Here is a 17,966-nt window from a genome sequence, read left to right on the forward strand (position 1 = left end):
TATTTTAAATGTAATAAGATGTTTGCTTTAGACAAAAAAAATACTTGGTAAGATTTTTTTTGCAGTGTTTAGTTTCTTAATTTAAATGCAATCAATGTTTTATCGGTTTAACAAAAAGGACCAAATTTTTTTGTATGAATGACAAAAGAATCAAAGGGATTTTATTAAACTTATTTTTCCTCATCAAGCAGCCGACAGATTGAGCTTTTTATGCTGTTTTAATGGAGTCCAGCAACTTTTAGAGGATTCGTCCCTGAATCGGATTATTTTTTACCAGATTTATGCAGATTTGAATCAGAGGAATCCCTGCAAAACTCAACATTTTAACAAGTATTTATTAGTCTAGTTTCTTTTCCAAATATCTTATCACACTTTAAATAAATCAAAACTAATTCACAGTAACTTTTCAGCAAAAACAGGATCTTGTTTTAAGTCAATAATTTCTTAATATTGACTAAAAACTACAAGTTCCAACAATATTTTGCTACAAGTGAAAATCTGCCAGTGCAACCAGTTGGTTCAGACATTTATCACATCGTTTATCGTTTATCATGAAAATATCTCATCCTGATAAGAATTTTTATTCTTTGTCATCGTAATTTAAGTTGATATAAAAAAAACTTAGTAAAATTTGATTTTTACACCCCAGATTTTTTACACAAAAAAAGCAAATTCAAAACTGATTAAATAAAGTATTTATGCTCAGCTTAGTGATATAAATCCCATTTCTTTAAATATGTGACATCCAGAAGATTATTTTACATAGGAATGATTTTCAAAGAGCAGCATTTAAAACACTAAATTTTACCAAGTATTTTTTAGTTTCTAGTGTAAATATTTCAGTTCACTTGAAATGAGAAAAATCTAACGAGTAACTTTTTAGCCATAAACAGGATCTTGTTTTAAGTCAGCAATTCCTTATTATTGATGAAAATTAAAGGGAAAATGTTTTGTTACAAGTGAAATAAATATCAATTTTAAATAATTATTGACTTAAAACAAGCTCATATGTCTTTCTGAAAAGTTACTTATAAGTCTGTTTTGTCTAATTTTAAGTTTACTAGAAATTAGACAAAGACTTGGTAACATTTTGTTTTTGCAGTGAGTGAATGCTGCCAAGCAGTAACCGTAAACAGAAGTAAATAGTTTTGTTTCATAATTATCACAATAGTACTACAAAATATTGTGGTGAAATTCTGTATCCACGCCAACTAACTAGTACTTTTTTAATCCACATTATGGAATTATTAACTTAAATTAAGTTCCTATTACTTTAAAATGTATTGCTGAAAAGTTATTTATAATTTTCTAATGTAAGATATTTAAACTAGATGAAAATCCTTGGTAAGATTTTGAGTTTTTCAGTGTAGTGATCAAGTTTCAACCCACTTGAGTTTTGTTGCTGCACAAATTTCCCGTTTCCTCTCTAGGAACGCTTCTGTCAAACAAACAGAAGAACAAAAAGCTGCAGGAAGGTTTTTATTTCTTTTAACGGCCGTCATTAAAACCTTTGACTGGAAAAGAGAAGCGGTGAAGGATCCGCTGGAGTTTTCCTGCCGAGCATCTCAATAAAACTTCATCAGAGGAACAGAGAGGAACCGCGTGACGGGAATGAGGCTGGAAGAAAAACAGTCGCTCCCCCGCCGCCGTCGCTCAGCAGGGGGTCTGAGGCGACGTCTCCGTTCTCCATGTGAGAAACTGATGGATACGCTCCGGTTTCTCTGGGTTTACGCTCCGGACCGGTTCATGATCCGGTTCATGATCCGGTCCACACCTACAGTGTTTTCTGCTGGATGTTTTCAGCTCATCAGTCTGAAACGTCGGACTTTAACAGATCAAAAGCTTCAGTCTGAGTTTTACCATAAATTAAAACAAGGAAGATCCTCCATCCGAGCCGAAGATCAGTCTTAATAAAACTCTGCAGATGTTTCATTTGATGCTCAATGTCTGCAAGAAAAAAATTCTGACATTCCTGAACTGAATCCCAAAATATGGAGCAAGAAAAACAAAATTGTTTTTGTAATTTCAAAGAAAAATGTGTTAAATTTCTATTCAGACTTTCAGTTTGTTTAGCACCTTAAGCTTCATATGAAACAATATTTTAGAACATATTTACTTAATAGTTCCTGTAAAATGCTCTAAATCATCAAACTCTAGTCTGCTGCTTGCTCAGACTCTAAACTTGTTAGTTTGCTGAAATTTTAAAGCCGGAGTCCTACAGAGTCAGGAATTATTTGGATTAATGTGGAAAAAGTAAATAAGAGCATTAATAAATATCAGTATTATGTTCAGTTGAGTCTGAAACAGACATAAAAATGAGCTGGTATCCTGTTTACTTATAACTTGTGTATAAAAACAGATGAACTAAAAAAACTGCAGTTTTCTTTAAAAACAGAAAATCTGGTAGATTTGGGAGAAAACGACGCCTGAGTCTGATGTAGTGATGTGGCTTAAAGCCCAACTATGGTCAGAAATGGATCAACGGAGGAAAGATTTCTGTTTTTATTCTGTCCTGTTTTCTTAAAAAGATATTCAATAAATTATACAGCAATAACATAAATTATTGTTTCAGGAGGCATGCTATTTATTTATGAAAGGAAATAGATTCCAGCTCCAGTCAGATGACAACCAGCACAGTTTACACACCTTTTAATTACTTTTAGTTGATGAATTTGGACACAATGTTCACAGCAACACAAGCTGCTGCTAAACTTTACGGATCCCTTTGTTCCTGATAAACACTAATGTAAGAATTTGATGTTTTATCATCATTTTTCCTGAAATTGGCTCTGCCTGCTGGTATTTTCTCTGCAGGTAAATAAAACTCTCCCTCCGTTTTGCAGAAACTCAGTGATTTTTTTTTCTTCATGACGCAGCTTTAGTTGAAAGGTGATGTGCTGTGACCGGAGCTGGTTTCTGCTCACCTGTCGATGCGTCGGTGACACCTAGGGGGCGCTAAGGGGTCTCCAGGTGAGCTTCACCTGCAGCTTCATCTACAGCAAAGTGTCTGAGGAAAACAAACACTTGAGTTGCTGGATATGATTTTTATTTCTCTGTATGAATCTGTGTGAGTGACTCGATTTTGAGTTGTTAAATTTTTCCATCGTTTTCGGTGTTTCTTTTTCTTGCCTGTTTGTAATGTTGACAATCCAAGTGGTGCCAAAAGTATTTGATCCTTTTTTCAATTTAAATCTTTTCTTTTTAAATGTTTATTTCCCTTTTTGTTTTTATTCATTTGCGTTTCTGTATGTTTACTTCTTTTTTCTGTTCAGTTTGTCTTTTTTTTTTTAAATTCACAAATGAAAATAAAATTTATCATAAAACTGAAGCTTGAACATTGGAAGGAACAACCGTTTTATTTTACCTTTGGACAGTTACGATGCGTAACCGTGGCAACAAGATAATGTTTTTACCAGTGAGGGGAGCTGATCAGCATCTCAAAAGCTCCAATAATCTCTGATCTGTCTCTGTGATTCCAGAGGAGATAAAACCGAGTTCTCTAGTCACTGTAAGGATCAGATCTCCTACTCCAGCATCTTCTAACCATGTGGTGATTTCATGAAGGGCAGCAAAAGCAAACGAGTTGGATTAGCAAAGCTGCTAATCATCCAGGAAACTGAGCTGTTAGCATGTCTTGACAGTCATGAACCAGCTGCGTTTCCATTACAAATGTTTGCAAAACTTTGCTAATGTTGGGGAAAAAAGAAGCATTTTTGCAATTTCCATTAAAGAAGAAACAATAAAAAAGAATAAATCATTAAAAATAAAAAATAAAAAACATGGCGGCCGATCACTCTGGTACCACTTCCTGTTGTTTTCTTCTATTTTCCACCAGTAGCAACAGCCGGTTGTGGATCAAGCAGAAGCTGAGACTGAAATGGAAATTTTAAAAAAGTCCTTTTAGGAAAAACAAGAGATGATAAAACCAACTTGTTGTGAACAGCCATGTTACCGGATCGCTCTGCCGCCACCAAAACTCAAACACAAGCTTTTATTTAGTGAAAGCCTCCACTTTGCCCCGGCGGCCAACGTTTTGTCACGTCAGTGAATTAAAGTTGTAAACTGACGGCAGCTTCTCCTTCCATTCAGAAACAACCGGCTGCAGGAGATCCAGTCAATCCCTTTAGATGCGGCGACGCGACGCTGCTTTTTGTAATTACAGGCGCCTTTCAACGGCAGCGTGACTTTCTTTATCCTGCTGAATGAGAAATTCCCCATCTGGCTGCTTTCCGAACCAAACGAGTCGCCCACCTGTTGCCACCGACCGAGTCCATGAATCAAACCCAGAACTTTGTGGTTTCAGCAACGTTTCGACCCCATTTCCACTCTGATGCCTGGCAGGTAATTGGCTAAATCTCTTGTTCACCTCAATCTTCTTAGAAGCACAGTGTTGGTGGGTTTTTCTTTTTTTAATTTATTAATACATGAGATTGCTGTTTTTATTATCCAACCGAAGCTTCCTCTCTGAATCTCAATCCCAGCAGAGACGCTCCGGTGTAATTTAATTTACCTTCTGGCCGTTTTATGCATGTAGGGAGTGTCTGAATGTTTGTGGGCAGAACTTTAATTGGAAAAGCAAACTTAGCGGCGCTTAATTAATTCATGTTTACCTGCTGGATTGTTTAAGGGATTTAGAAGAGCTGCTTCCCGACTGCAAATATTTAATCACCTGGAGGGAAATTTAGCTTCGTTTTTTAAATCAGGTGTTTTCATCAGAAGAAATCAGAGCTTAAAGCGGAGAAACTAAACAAGACCAGGTTTACAGCAGGTACAAAGTCATTAGTACAAGTTGTTCTGAAAACTTGGTTTGGTTTTAGCTACGTTTTCATTGCACAATTTGACATTTCGAAAATAAATCCCTTTATTGGAAATTTTGAGAAACTCTTCTGTATCAAAATTGATTTATCAAAACTGAAGGAAAACTAATCCAAACAAATTACATAAAGTGATAAACTGTATTTTGTAATGCTGTAAACAGGTTAATGAGATTGATTGACAGCGCTAAGTCCCGCCTCCTGGCTCTGATTGGTTGTTTTTTATTTTTTCAGTAATAGTGGCTCAGGGAGGAAGTGAAGACAGATTATCTGTGTCATACACTGTAAAAACACAAAATCTTACCAAGTGTTTTTGCTCTAGTTTCCAGTGCAAATTTCTTAGCACACTTGAAAATAAGACAAAATTAACTTATAAGCAACTTTTCATTGTCACAACACAACAAACACTTTAAAAAAATTAATAAAAGTTACATACTTCAGGTTTAATATATTCTTATATCCAGTTTAATTAACTTAAAAATGGAGCATAAAACTAAAATCTCTGTAAGTGCAGCATCTTCTGCTCCACATAAAAGCTTCGTCCTTGTGAGGACGCTGTAACGGTACCATCTGCAGTCGGATCCATTCTGGGCCGCGGCTTTATCGCTGGATTTATTTACTGTGGCTGCTAGCTGGAGGCCTGCGCTGCCCACAGGTGATCCCGGCGCTGGAGGTGATGATGACTCCATAAAGCGGCTTTATTAAGTGTCAGCGGCAGAGGAGCCGAGTCCTGTTTCAGGGCTCTTGGCGCTCATTAACGGGTCACATGTTCCTCCGCCGTGCTGTGGCTGAAAGGTTTGCTTCACCTTGCTTGCTAATGGGAGCCGGTGAGCAGACGACAAGATAAGACAGGAATGCATTAAAGCAGAGCCAGCGGTTGTTTACCGCCTGTTTGGAGAGAAAAGAGGCGTTGAAAGTAGAAATGTGCCAGCGCTGCCTGTCTGCTCATCATTCACACCTGCTGGAGGTTTTCTGCGCATTTGGAAGGCATCAGCATCCAGGTGTCACCTCATCTTCTTGTGACAGATGGTTTTCTTTTAATTCCAGACAGATGCGGCTCGTTTTTAATAACCAAAGCGTCATTAGCACCAACAGGGCTTAGCAGACGTCTTGGGGAGAGATCAGGGTCACCGGAGTGTGGAGGCCAAAACCAAAACCAAACCGAGTTATTAGTGCAGCTCGGAGATTTGGGCATCATAAAAACATCATGCAGACAGGCTCAGGTTCTGATGACACCTTTTAAACCGACCCACAGGTTATTGTGATAAACGATAATATTGTTGTTTGGAGACCATTTTATAGTAACATAATGGAAGAAGGTTCTCAAACTGTAAACTCAAACGAACATTTAACACTGGAACCGGAAGACATTTTAAATATCCAAAAGAAGTTTGGAAATCTGGAAGTTTGTTCCAGATTTGTGGTGCATAGAAGCTGAATGCTGCTTCTCTATGTTTGGTTCTGGGGATGGAGAACCAGAACCAGAAGTACTGAGAGGAAGGTTGATACAGTAACAGCAGATCTTTAATCTATCTGGTGCTAAATCGTTCAGTGATTTATAAATTAGCAGAAGTAAAAAAGAATCTCAACATTTCTGAGTATTTTCTACCAATTTTGCACTTTTTGAGCTCCAAAATTTCTTGTTTTTTGGAAGAATTTTTTTTTTACCTGCCATGGCTCTAATACAAATATTTAATTAGTCCTTTGATCGACAACGCAGAAGAAAAAAAGGATTTCAGCAAAAAACCAAGGCTGAGATCCAGACCTGCTGTGTGAACATAGACAGGTTTTCTGTTGCTTTCATATCCGTGTCACATTTTAATTTCTTTAACAACAAGCATTTGTAGCAAAGATTTTATGAAGGCTGGAAACCCACTCTGGTACTCTAAAAGATCTACTTTAATGAATTTATCCTGCAGTTCCTGCTTCTCTCCTCTTGCACCGTTTATTCATCATGTAGTTTCATTTCTTTGTTGGTTTTGCATGAAGCAGTTTTTTGCTCTCCAATCTCCTGAAACATCAGCGGATGTTTTAATATTCTCGCTGCGTCTGTCTGGGTGTCAGTTCATGATTTATAACCATCACTGCCAGCATGCAGATGAAGGCAGGCGTCATGTTTACAATCAGTAGCAACACGGCGCCGTGTTTGACCCGACCGGCTCTGCGCTCATTCTGCAATCCAACACATGAACTTATTTCGGATTTCATTTCCTTTTCCTTAAAGGGGAAAATGAGACATTTGTTTGGGTGTCATGTGATTGTCTGAAAAGCTGCTTTACAGGCTTTTTCCTCCCAGTGGGAAACACTAATCCCTGCTTCGTTCACTTGTTTGAAATGACAGCCTCCGGGCCGAGCATTTGGTAAGAACTCTAGTTTCAGTATCGGCCTCCAAAATCCCATGTTGGTCTAATCCTAATCCACTCAGTGCTGCATCCACCGACCCTCAGGAGCCATGTCAGTTCACGTTCTTAATGGAAGAAGGAAATGACCAATATTGGGTTGTAAACATGGATAAATGATTTATTTTCTCTCAGGCAGAGATCCAGAAAGCATCTTTGGTTCTGCATGACGCCATTTTCTGCATCTGAACGTTTTCTGCTGTTGGGTCAACAGTCTGACCGCCGCCAGCAGGAAGCGTCACTTCACCCTCTGATGGATGAAAGTACTATAACTGGACAGATGTTGCCTTCCAGCTCCGGTTCATCGTCTCAGTTTGACCAATAAAATCAGTTGTGTTGAGCAATAAATCAAATGATCACATGATAAATTAGAACGTGGTACAACATTCCTATTGGATGATTGTTTCGTGTCTCTTATGCTTCCAAAGACTGAGCAACAAAAGGCTTTAATCTGCTCTGTTGGTCTCAACTAGCAACTTATTGACAGGCAACTTCGTTTACAGAGATGTCAATGTTCAAAAAATTTGTTGTTTTGTTGATTTATATTAGGATATTTCCGGTTCCAAAGTTGAATATTCATTAAAAATTCTAATTTATTGACCTTCGAGATGCCGTACCTCAAATGGTCTCAAAACATCGGTACTATTGTTTCTCGCAATAACTTCTGGGACAGTTTATCGAAGTTAACAAGTTTCTGGATGGCTGGTTTTAAATCTGGTCGACATGAAAGATGAGTGATTGTTGGATCTGATTTGATCTGCAGAGGATCTGCAGGTTTCAGCAAGTAAAATTTAAGACTTTTAAAAACCTTTTAATGGCATCTTGAGTGAAATTTAAGACCAAAAACCTTATAAATATAAAGAATGGCTCGAGAATCTTCCTGCTCTACAATGAAGAATAACAAAAACAATTTTTCCTCTGATGCTAACTGAGGCTAACTGCTTTAGCACAACTTTAACACAACTCTATCAGATCGGTATATGAAGCACAAATTAACTCCTCGTGCGCCGAGAGAAGCTGCTTCAACGCTGTTGTTACAGCATGTGCGTCAGATTTACTGGCGTACCAGAAACGCAATACAAAAGTTCCAGCTCAGGATTTTTGTATGGAAGTCCATTTCTGCTATTAAAGAAAAAAAAGTAATAATTTAGTCATAATTGTGACATTTAGTAGTCATAATTCTGAGATGCAAAGTCATAATATTTAAAGTCATGTTTATGAGTCTCCTTGGAGAAATAAAGTGACTTTCTATCTCAGAGTTATGAGTTTGACAGTTGAAATTATGACTTTTAAACTCGAATATTACTTCCTCTTGGTTTTTCTATTTTTGTTTTCATGGCAGTAATGGGCTTCCATATTTTTGTATGTGTAAAAAAAATGTATCAAAGTGGAAACCAATAATTAGATTCATAATGGATTCCTGACACCTTTATTTATGTCTATCTTTTCAATTTATTTTATTTCTGTTTATTGTTATTATTATTTTAATTATGGATTATTTGTTCATTAACATAAATACCAAATATTGTGTGTTTTTTCCTTCATCTGTAGTTTCCAGATGACTTGTGTCAGAGTTAAACATAAATAAGATGTAAAACGTGAACTGGAACAAAAATGGACTTGTGTGTTTGTTTGTATAAAACAGTTATTGGAAAAAAAATTAAAAGTTTAACAAAAGACAAAACCAAGCAGAACTTCTTCAGTTTTAACAGCAGCATGTGCAGGAAAGCAGGCAGGAGGAATCCGTAGGTTTGCTTCAGGATTCGTCCCGTTTCCTTGTTAGTCGTAGTCGGAGGCTGAGGCCAGCGGCGTTGAGGGATGACGGGTTTACCTGGTTCACCTGAGCCCAGGTGGTTCCACCGACCGCCGTGACGGGTCGGTTTATCATCCGCGCCTCCTGGGGGGTTGAAGGTCGGCCAGCGGCGCTTCCCAGCCTTGGAGTTTGAGTTTTCTCCAAACATTTTGAAGTTTTCTACACTTTTATCACCAGACAGACCAGAGGAGTCCAGACTCTTAGTCACATGGGCCAAAATGGCCGAATGTGAAGAACTTGAGGGCCAAAGACATTATTTGTTATCTACTTAGCAGTAAAGTGAGTAAATAAACAAATGAAGTGGTCAGATTTGTTGCTAGAAAGGTTTATGCAAATTAGTTTAAAAGTAATCAAATGGAGGAAAAACAACTCAATCAATTCTGATCAATAAAGTCAGGATTTAAGCCTCTCTTACTGTGAAAATGCATTTTTGTTTTAGGCCAAGTTTATTAAATGAATTAAAAACAGATTTCAGTGCAGCAAAGTTTTGCTTTTGAGTAAAAGTCACTTTTTGCAAGAAAATGCCAAAAATGTTGATATTTAAAGTAAATAATAAAATACTTTGCGTTGTAGCGAAGCTGGACAAAATGGCTGCTAAACTTATCATGATGTAAGCGTTTCATATCAGTTGGTGTTTGTAATTAATGTTTAGTCAGAAACAGAAGGTCACAGAGTGTTACATTCATGAGGAAGTTGAGTGGAAGGAAAAACTGTGGCAGAAAAAAAGAGTATGGGGTCAGAGCTTGAAGAGCCATCACACAGAGATGTCTGAAATATGGTCTGCAACTGTCACAGACGGTTTCTATTTCCTTGTTTTGACTTTTTTTCTTTGAAAACTTTCATTTTGAGCTGAACATTTTCAGACTGAAGAGTTACTGAGATAAAAACTAAAAGCAATAAAAAAACAACAACTTAGAGTTCAGGAAGGCAGAGAAGAAGGAAGGAAAGGAGCCTTTTTTGGACTGCTCTGCTTTTCTAACCTTGTTATCGATGCTTCTTCTACCCTGTCATTATAAACCCAGGGATTAAAGATGGCGTTCCTCAAGGCTCCATTCTTGGGTCCCATCAATTCATCCAAATCCAATTCCGACATTTTCTCAAAGAGCAACCAGAACAAAGCTTTGCTGGATGTTTTTGTCTTATTTTCAGTAGGTTATCGTAGCGAACCGCGGTCCAGGTGTAATTCACAGTCCGCAGTCGGGTTTCTGCTCCCAAACTGCAGTTCACCTCTGAGTCTGAGGAAGATATGATGTGCATACTGTCATAAATCCTCTTAATATTGCAAGACAGCTCTGTTAAAACGACCCTGCAGTCAATGTCAGCGAGGGACGTTGAGGTTTCTCATCGACCGCGGCGGCCTCGTGTCAAACCCGCCTGCCGTCCCACTGCGGCTGTTTCTGCCTCATCGCTCTGCGGCGCCTAAGCTGCTGTCACTTCCACCATTTTGTATTCAGGTGGTGAATCCTAATGAGGAACGTGGAGGTGACTCGGCAGCCTCCTCTGCTCTGCTGTCTGACCGCATCAATCCTCTCTTTGTCACCGGATCCTCGGCGGGCTGGCCCCTTCTGGAAGGAGGGCAGTCGCTCCAAACCCACAGAAACATCCAATTTAATGTGGAGAAAAGATTTGAACCACTTTTCACAACAACAAAAAAAAAAAGTTTAAGAATGTTTTCAGCATTTCCAGCTGATCCAAAGCTCAAAAGAAGCAAATTTTTCCTGCCATGTGGCTTTTGACTACAATGATTCTCAATATTTTTTCACACGCTTAAATTTAGTCTTAAATTAATTTGTGTTGAAATTATTAAAGTATTTAATATAGATATAAAGGCATGCCACCATATCAAATTTTGCTGGACGATAAATTGTCCCAGGAGTTATTGTGATTAAAAATAACATTGTTGTTTTTAAATTATTTCCAAGTAATAAAATGGTAATAGCATAAAAACCCATTCTCAAAGATATATAAATATATAAATATAATGTGCAGTAGAGAAAGTTCTGTCTGAACCCACAGATCTCGTCAGCAGAAAAAGAACAAAGTGACATTGACCATTTTGGTTCGTTTTCCAGTTCATTAAAATCGCTGGATTAATGCAGAGCAAACTGGACATAGAAAGTTTCTGGCTCAGGATCCCCAGAGGTTGTTTGATTCATCACCAGCCTCTCCGTTATGATCCAGTCTGATCCAAACAGCAGTTCACAACCCGGCAAAAATATTTTTCCCCTGTGGAAAAAGTTCAGGTGGAACTGAGAGAGCGAACCGCCGTCAGGCTTGGGAAACGATTATCAAATTTCATATTTACTGGACTCTGTTTTAGTCTGGCTATGTTCATGTGGTAAAAACATGGATGTGTTAATGAACAGTGAGAAAACGTGAGAAGTGTGAGGGAGATTTCACAGGCCTAAAGAGCAGCCAATCACTGTTCTGCCTGCAAAACCTCTCAGCAGCGTCGCCTCTTTTTACCTGCCCGCTGGACTTGTGTTGGGAAACTCGCTGTTCAAACTGTAAGTCGGTGTTTAAGAGAAAAATCGTTGGTCTTGTTTCTGCGACGGTCAGCAGAATCACACGTCCAGTGAATCCAAATCTAACTACTGACGTTCCTGGACAAAAAGGGAATCAGCTGCACCGTCGTTCCTCCATCATCTGCTGTGAGTCATTTTACATACGGTGGAGGTTTGTTGACAGCAGCTACTGGAGGTAACTAAAGAAGTAACTTATAATCTAACTTAGTTACTCTCCAAATCAAATAATCAGTAATCTAACTAGGTTACGTTTTTAAGGAGTAATCACTAATCCGATTAAAGTTAGTTTTTCAAAGTAACTCCGCCTTCATTTCCTCATCATCTCCTTCATGGAGGTGATGAGGAAATGTTTGATGATCTAGCTTTTAATCATCAATAGAAATGTTGACATCATTGATATTCTGCTCGTGGTTCATGCAGCAGCAGCAGCAGCATCCATCTGTTTCCTCCTCTCTGCATCCATTCAGATCTGGATTCATCCACATGCTTGACTGACCTGAGATCCTGCAGCTTATCCCAGTCTGCTTGATCTTCCGTCCAACATATGTGGACTTTCCAGACGTTCCCTAAGCAGCTAAATACAGAAGAATGTGGTTTTGTAAACGTCTAGAAAGATTTTACAGGAATTTAGGAAAACAGACAGGTTTGGGGTGGCGTTTGATGCTGCTGTGGATTTGCATGTTTCCCCCCAATTAAAACCGTATTCCACAGACATTTTCTTTTTATTATTTATTTTCTCACAAGTTCAAATTCAGTCTGTTGCTGCAGCTTTGACATTTTTCAGGAGTCATTTGGGATTTAGTTCCTTCCTGCTACATCTTCTGAAACCATCTGTTTCAGTCCACCGCTGTGGATGGATGGATGGATGGATGGATGAATGAATGGATGGATGGATGGATGGATGGATGAATGGATGGATGGATGGATGGATGGATGGAAGAAGTTTTGTTTATGTGGAGATGAGGCTGGCTGAGCTCATGAAAGAGGTTTAAATCTAAATATTTCAGAATAATTTAAAGGGTCAGAATATAAATATGTAATCATCAAACTCTCAGCTCCACATATTGTGATTTTAAAACGTACTCAGGGCCGCTGACACTGTAAATACAGTATTTACAGTATGGAGCTGAAACAACAGACCTGGCTTTAATCAATGTCAGTCACATTCCCCTCAGTCTGAAAAATTATTTTTACTTTTGTTCAAATTGATTTCCATGAATGTCAATTCTCAAATAAATGTTCACGTTTCCATCTAATGAAGCGATTTATCCTTCCAGCAGCTGCAGTCGGCCCAGTTGAACATCTGTTCCTCTGGTTTCCTCGGTTAAGTTCTCGTTTCACAGATCCGTCATTAATTTCCTCCTTTCTTCCATCTTCGCCGCCTTGTCCTTGGTCGAGGTCAGTCCTGCCGGAGCTCGTGCCGAGTCCAAATTGATAACAGGCTTTAGATGTCGTTTTTAATTAGTCTCCAGGTGCCTTGTGTTTTATCCCGGCCCGGTGTCATCTCTCCATGGCTGCGCTCCATTACTGCCAGCCTTGGCCTCCGGTGCTGCTGCCGGCCGGGACGGACAAACCCAGCGAGGTTTTGATGAACTTTATGGCTTTTTTTATGACTCGTTTGTTAAATGTTGATGCTTTCACTCACTTCACCTGTTTGGAGGAAACATGTCACCATAAATCCTAATAATGAGCTGATTTTTGGTTTCATGAAGAAAAACCAAGAAGTTTTTTCAACCAAGCTTGTTTTAATCAATAGTAGGTCAATAAATCAATTAATTGTAAAACCAGCTCAATAATTTCTATTTGTATTATTTTTCTTCTATTCTCTCTTTTTCTACCCAAAACTGGATGATAAAAGTCTTCAGTCTGGCGCTTCGGTCTCAACTGGACAGTTTGTTTCCAGAGACTTCATAATTCATTTTATTTAGGATATTTAAAATGTCTTCCAGTTCCAGTATTAAATATTAATTTGAATATAAAGAGTATTGATCTTTGAAAAATGTGTTCTTGCAACTTAAAAATGACCTGAAAGCAACATTATGGTTTATCACAATAACTTCTGGGACAATTTATTGTCCAGTGAAATCTGTTATTGTGACGGACCTAATGAGAAGTTGACACAAACTTCATCACCAGCAGGGACAGACAAAATAAAACCTCAGGAAAAGTGAAATATCACTTTAATATCGCGTCCATTCAGCTCTCCCCGCCGACCCGGGCCTCTCCTTCGTCCCTTTGATTAACAGTGATGCCCCGGCCATTCCAGTAATCGTCTGCAAGCTTCCCAAGGATCAGCAGATGTGTTTATTGCTGGCATTTACAGACACATGACACAACATCCCTCCCCTTGAGTGTTTGTCCTGCCTCTGGACCCGTCCTTAGATTTACTCTCCTGTCGTATCTTCGTAGACGAGCAGCGCTGTTGTCATTCCCGTGAGAGAGTTTGGTGCTTAAATCTCTGCTAATGCGTCCTGGCATGGTTTTTTTCTCTGTCTGCGGGCAGTTAGCACTGGATGCTGGACGTCCTCTGGATCCGCTCCATTCCGTTCTGATGGATCCTGGATGGAGCCATGGAAGCGAGAAGCGGCGCTGAAAGGTTGGATGTTTGGGAGAGAAATGTGGAAACACTGAACCCAACGACTAATCCACACAGCCGCCAGATATCTGGGAAAACAAATACATTTTTATGTATTTTGGCCTTTCATCCAACGAAAATTATTTATAAAAACTGCAACCAGAGTGGAAATTTGACCAAACTGTGTTTTGTGAATGAGAAAACAGAATTTGTTTGGATTCTGTGCATCACAACAAATATTGCGGCAATATATCTTTGCTTTGACAGGATTCCCATCAATATCGTCTTATATTTTGATAACTTTGTTCTCTTTGAAATATCCATCCACACAAATGAACCTCCTTGATTCCTAGCAGGAAGTTATGCTTGTTTTGAAGTAACCTGATTTTCTAACAGGTTTATAATCCAAAGCAATTTAACAGAAATACAGAAAAGATCTAACTTCCTGTAGAAGCTTCTTAATCTGCACCATAATCTTCCTCCTATTTAAAAAAAACGAGATGTTTCACTCCGAATCCTAAGCGATAAATAATCCAGGTTAGTTTTCTTTGAATCCATATAACTGATTGATAAAAAAATTAAAATTAAAATAAAACAAAGTAGAGTTTCTTATATCCAGACTGTAAAATGCTAAAAGCAGATGTGATTCATTTGAAGGCAGCGTATCGTCCGGCCTCTGCTGTAGAGCTCGGTGTAATTTCACTTCCTCTCTGATATTAAAGCCTGTTTGTCTCCCTCCGACTGTGAGCAGAATATTAATCCAGGTCATCAGGCTCCCAATCTGAGGGCCACACTGTAAACCCACCGCCTCGTCCTGCCGGAGGGCAGAGGTCGTTAGCGTGGCTCATTATTCTCACCGCGCCGCTAAGTGACCAGAGTCGTTTGGAAATAACGGTAAACTTTCCCGTTTACCTTTTAGCTTCAGGGCAGCGAGGGAAACCGAGCAGAGACGAGAAGAAACTTTAAGGAACCAGAACTAGTGAAACCAACAAACCGCACAAGAGCTCAGAAATTAGCCTGTGATGCTAAGTGGGATTCATTATGTCCAAGTTATTATCAGCTGCATCAACCCTGATGACAAGAATGTTCGTTTGGACCACAGTCAGTGCAGCAATTATGGGATATTTGCGTCGGTTGTTGTTGGGGAAGAAGAGATTAATTACAGCTGGAGACTGAAATATGTCTCCAGCGTCAAATTTCAGCTCAGAAATGAACCTGACAAAAAACCCGAAAAAACTTTACCTGGACGATAAAATGTCCCAGAAATGATTACGATAAGCAATAATATTGCTATTTTGAGACAATTTTCAGCTAATTTAATAATGATAATGGCTCATTTAAGACAGTATACCCAATTAAAGTTAAAATAAAACCCTTATATTTCTAAAAACATTTAGCACTGGAACTGGAAAACATTGTAATAATAATTAAAATGGATTAAGACTTGATAACCAAAATAGCATTTATCATTCAGCATTGACAGGGAAAACAGGAAGTGCAAACTGGCAACTTCCTACTGGGTGTCAAAAGTTTATGTCTCAAAAAAATGACGTTTTCTTCTGTTAAAGTGGAGCATCTCTTTAACGATTGTTGTCCAAATGATTTTCATTTAGTTAACTTATTGCTGTTACATGCTGTTAAAATGCAATACTGAACACAGAGATATTTCTGGGATCTGTAACTGTTGAATCTGATGTGATGAAGTTTTTATAGAAACTAAACAATAAAATCATTTCCCAGACCCTGAAGCCACACTGGAAGAGAGAACTGCTGTCTGCACAGAAAATGTGTTTTTGATTTGATGAAACTTCCTGCAGATCAAACAGCAGCTGATGCAAGAGTCGGTCTAAATAACAATCCAACTTGTTTTTCCCCCCTTCTTCATGCGTTTTGGGATTTGTTTCTGGCCAGAGCGGCTCTGCAGCTCCTTTGGTTTCCTTTCAGTCAGAGTGAAACGGCGTTTGGTGCTTTGGGAGGAAAGACGGAGCGAGCCGGACGGAGCGGAGAGCGGACAGACGGCAGCTCCGTCCTGCCTGCTCTCTACTGGGAGGCCTGCTGCTAATTGTGTAGGAGGAAGAAGATTGTTTGAGCCATAAGGAAGGAGCGGTTTGTTAACCCGGAGGCCGGACTGCACAGTGGGAATTTGTCTTGCATAAAAAGTCCTTCAATTAAAACTGATTGTAGTCGTTCTTAGTTTTCACGTCTGTTTCATCAAACTTCCAAAGACTCAACCTGCAGGACGATGTTTCATCCTGACGGTGTTGGATCCTGGGAGAGAAGCCGTGAAAGGTCACTGCTGAAGAAGCTGGCTGTATTCATGCATATTAATGCTGAAAAACGTAGTGGAAGGAAAAAGTGTGGTAGAAAAAGGAGCGGAAGTAACATGGAAATTCACAAGGAGCGGATTCAAAGCTTCAGAATCCACCACATTGGACTAGACCTGTTGCAAAGAGCAATAAATCAATTAATCACATGATAAATGAAAACAGTCTGAATAGTTTCTATTTGCATGATTTATAGTTTTTATCTAAAACTGGATGATATAAATCTCCAGTCTGGTGTTTTGGTCTCAACTAGCTGTCTTTTTTTAGGACAATTTTGTTTACATTTTGTTTATAATTAATTTTATTTATTGTTTCTGTTGTTTTATTTAGGATATTTAAAATGTCTGCTAGTGTTAAATGTTCATTAAATGTTCTTACTTTATTATATTACTACCATCATAAATAAAAACATTATCATCGTTTATCGCAATAATTTTTTATACAATTTATCGTCCAGCAAAATTTGTCATAACAAATAATGACATTTGTTGTTGAAGTAATATGTTTTGTGTTTACATTGAAGTAATTTGTTTTTGAGACCATATTACTTCAAAATGGTCTCAAAAACAATATTTTCACTTATTTATATATTATTATACAATTTATGGTCCAATTTATTTGGCATATAAACCCTCAAACCTATGATCTGATTTTTCCATCTAATTATGGTCACGTTACTTAAGAGGAAAATGTGAGTTTAAATTTTAAAGAAATTAGAGCTTGTTCATGAATCCTTCTCTGACTTTTCGTCTTAGAGGAGCCATTGATCCTCCATTGATGCTTCTGGGAAAGTTTACAGTGTGAAGACATAAAACTGAAATGAGTCTCTGGCGCAGAGGGAGAGCGACTCGTTTCCAGCTGATAAAAAGGCCATTTGTTCTCTCCCCTTTTGCTTCCCTTATTTACCGCAAAGCATAAGGCGATAGAAAAATGTGTTTTTCATGAGAGCTCTGAGTCACTTTTATTGCCTGGTAGTTTAGCCATTAGTTTTTTCGCTCTTACGCTCGCTTTCTCCCCTCATGGCTGCACCGGTTTATCTCCAGATATTTTTCATTCCTGACATTAAACTGGATCGATTTTGTTGTTTATCCAACCCTGTTTGTCAGGAGTAAAACTTTCTGCCTGTCCGCTCTCTCTGTCTCATTTTACAGAGCATAACAATTTATATCAACACGGCTTCGCCGTCGCCACAAAATGAAAAGTCATCTTCGTCCAGGTGAGAAACTGCTAAAGTTAAATAACTTTGTTTTTAATTTTATACTTTATTTAATCCAAGTAGTTTGATCAAGAGAAGCTGAAGACTGAAGCTCTCGAGTTGATGATGCTGGATTCCAGAAATGTCACAAAGTCAAAGGTTGATCCTTGTTTCCGCCGGTTCCAGCTGAGGTAATTGGGTGTAGAAGAAGAATTTAGTTAAGACTCTCTTCTAATGAGATTTTCCTTCCTGCTTGTTGAGAAAAACTTTGATTTGTGAGGAAACTGTGTTTATAAAGCAGTTTGAAATAAAACATTTTTC

At 38.5% G+C, this 17,966-nt stretch overlaps 1 long non-coding RNA gene across 2 annotated transcripts; it reads left to right on the forward strand.

Annotated features, from left to right (window-relative positions):
* The first annotated feature begins 3,881 nt into the window (after positions 1-3,881).
* Positions 3,882-8,321, forward strand: LOC114159604 (uncharacterized). Of its 2 annotated transcripts, none has more exons than XR_003598620.1 (2): positions 3,882-4,341; positions 7,349-8,321. It is a non-coding gene; the product is annotated as an uncharacterized LOC114159604 (long non-coding RNA). The 2 variants fall into 2 exon arrangements; XR_003598621.1 differs by having other exon boundaries at positions 7,428-8,321.
* The last annotated feature ends 9,645 nt before the right edge of the window (positions 8,322-17,966 follow it).

The sequence above is a fragment of the Xiphophorus couchianus genome, chromosome 16 (genome assembly GCF_001444195.1).
Source record: "Xiphophorus couchianus chromosome 16, X_couchianus-1.0, whole genome shotgun sequence".
NCBI classification, from domain to species: domain Eukaryota; kingdom Metazoa; phylum Chordata; class Actinopteri; order Cyprinodontiformes; family Poeciliidae; genus Xiphophorus; species Xiphophorus couchianus.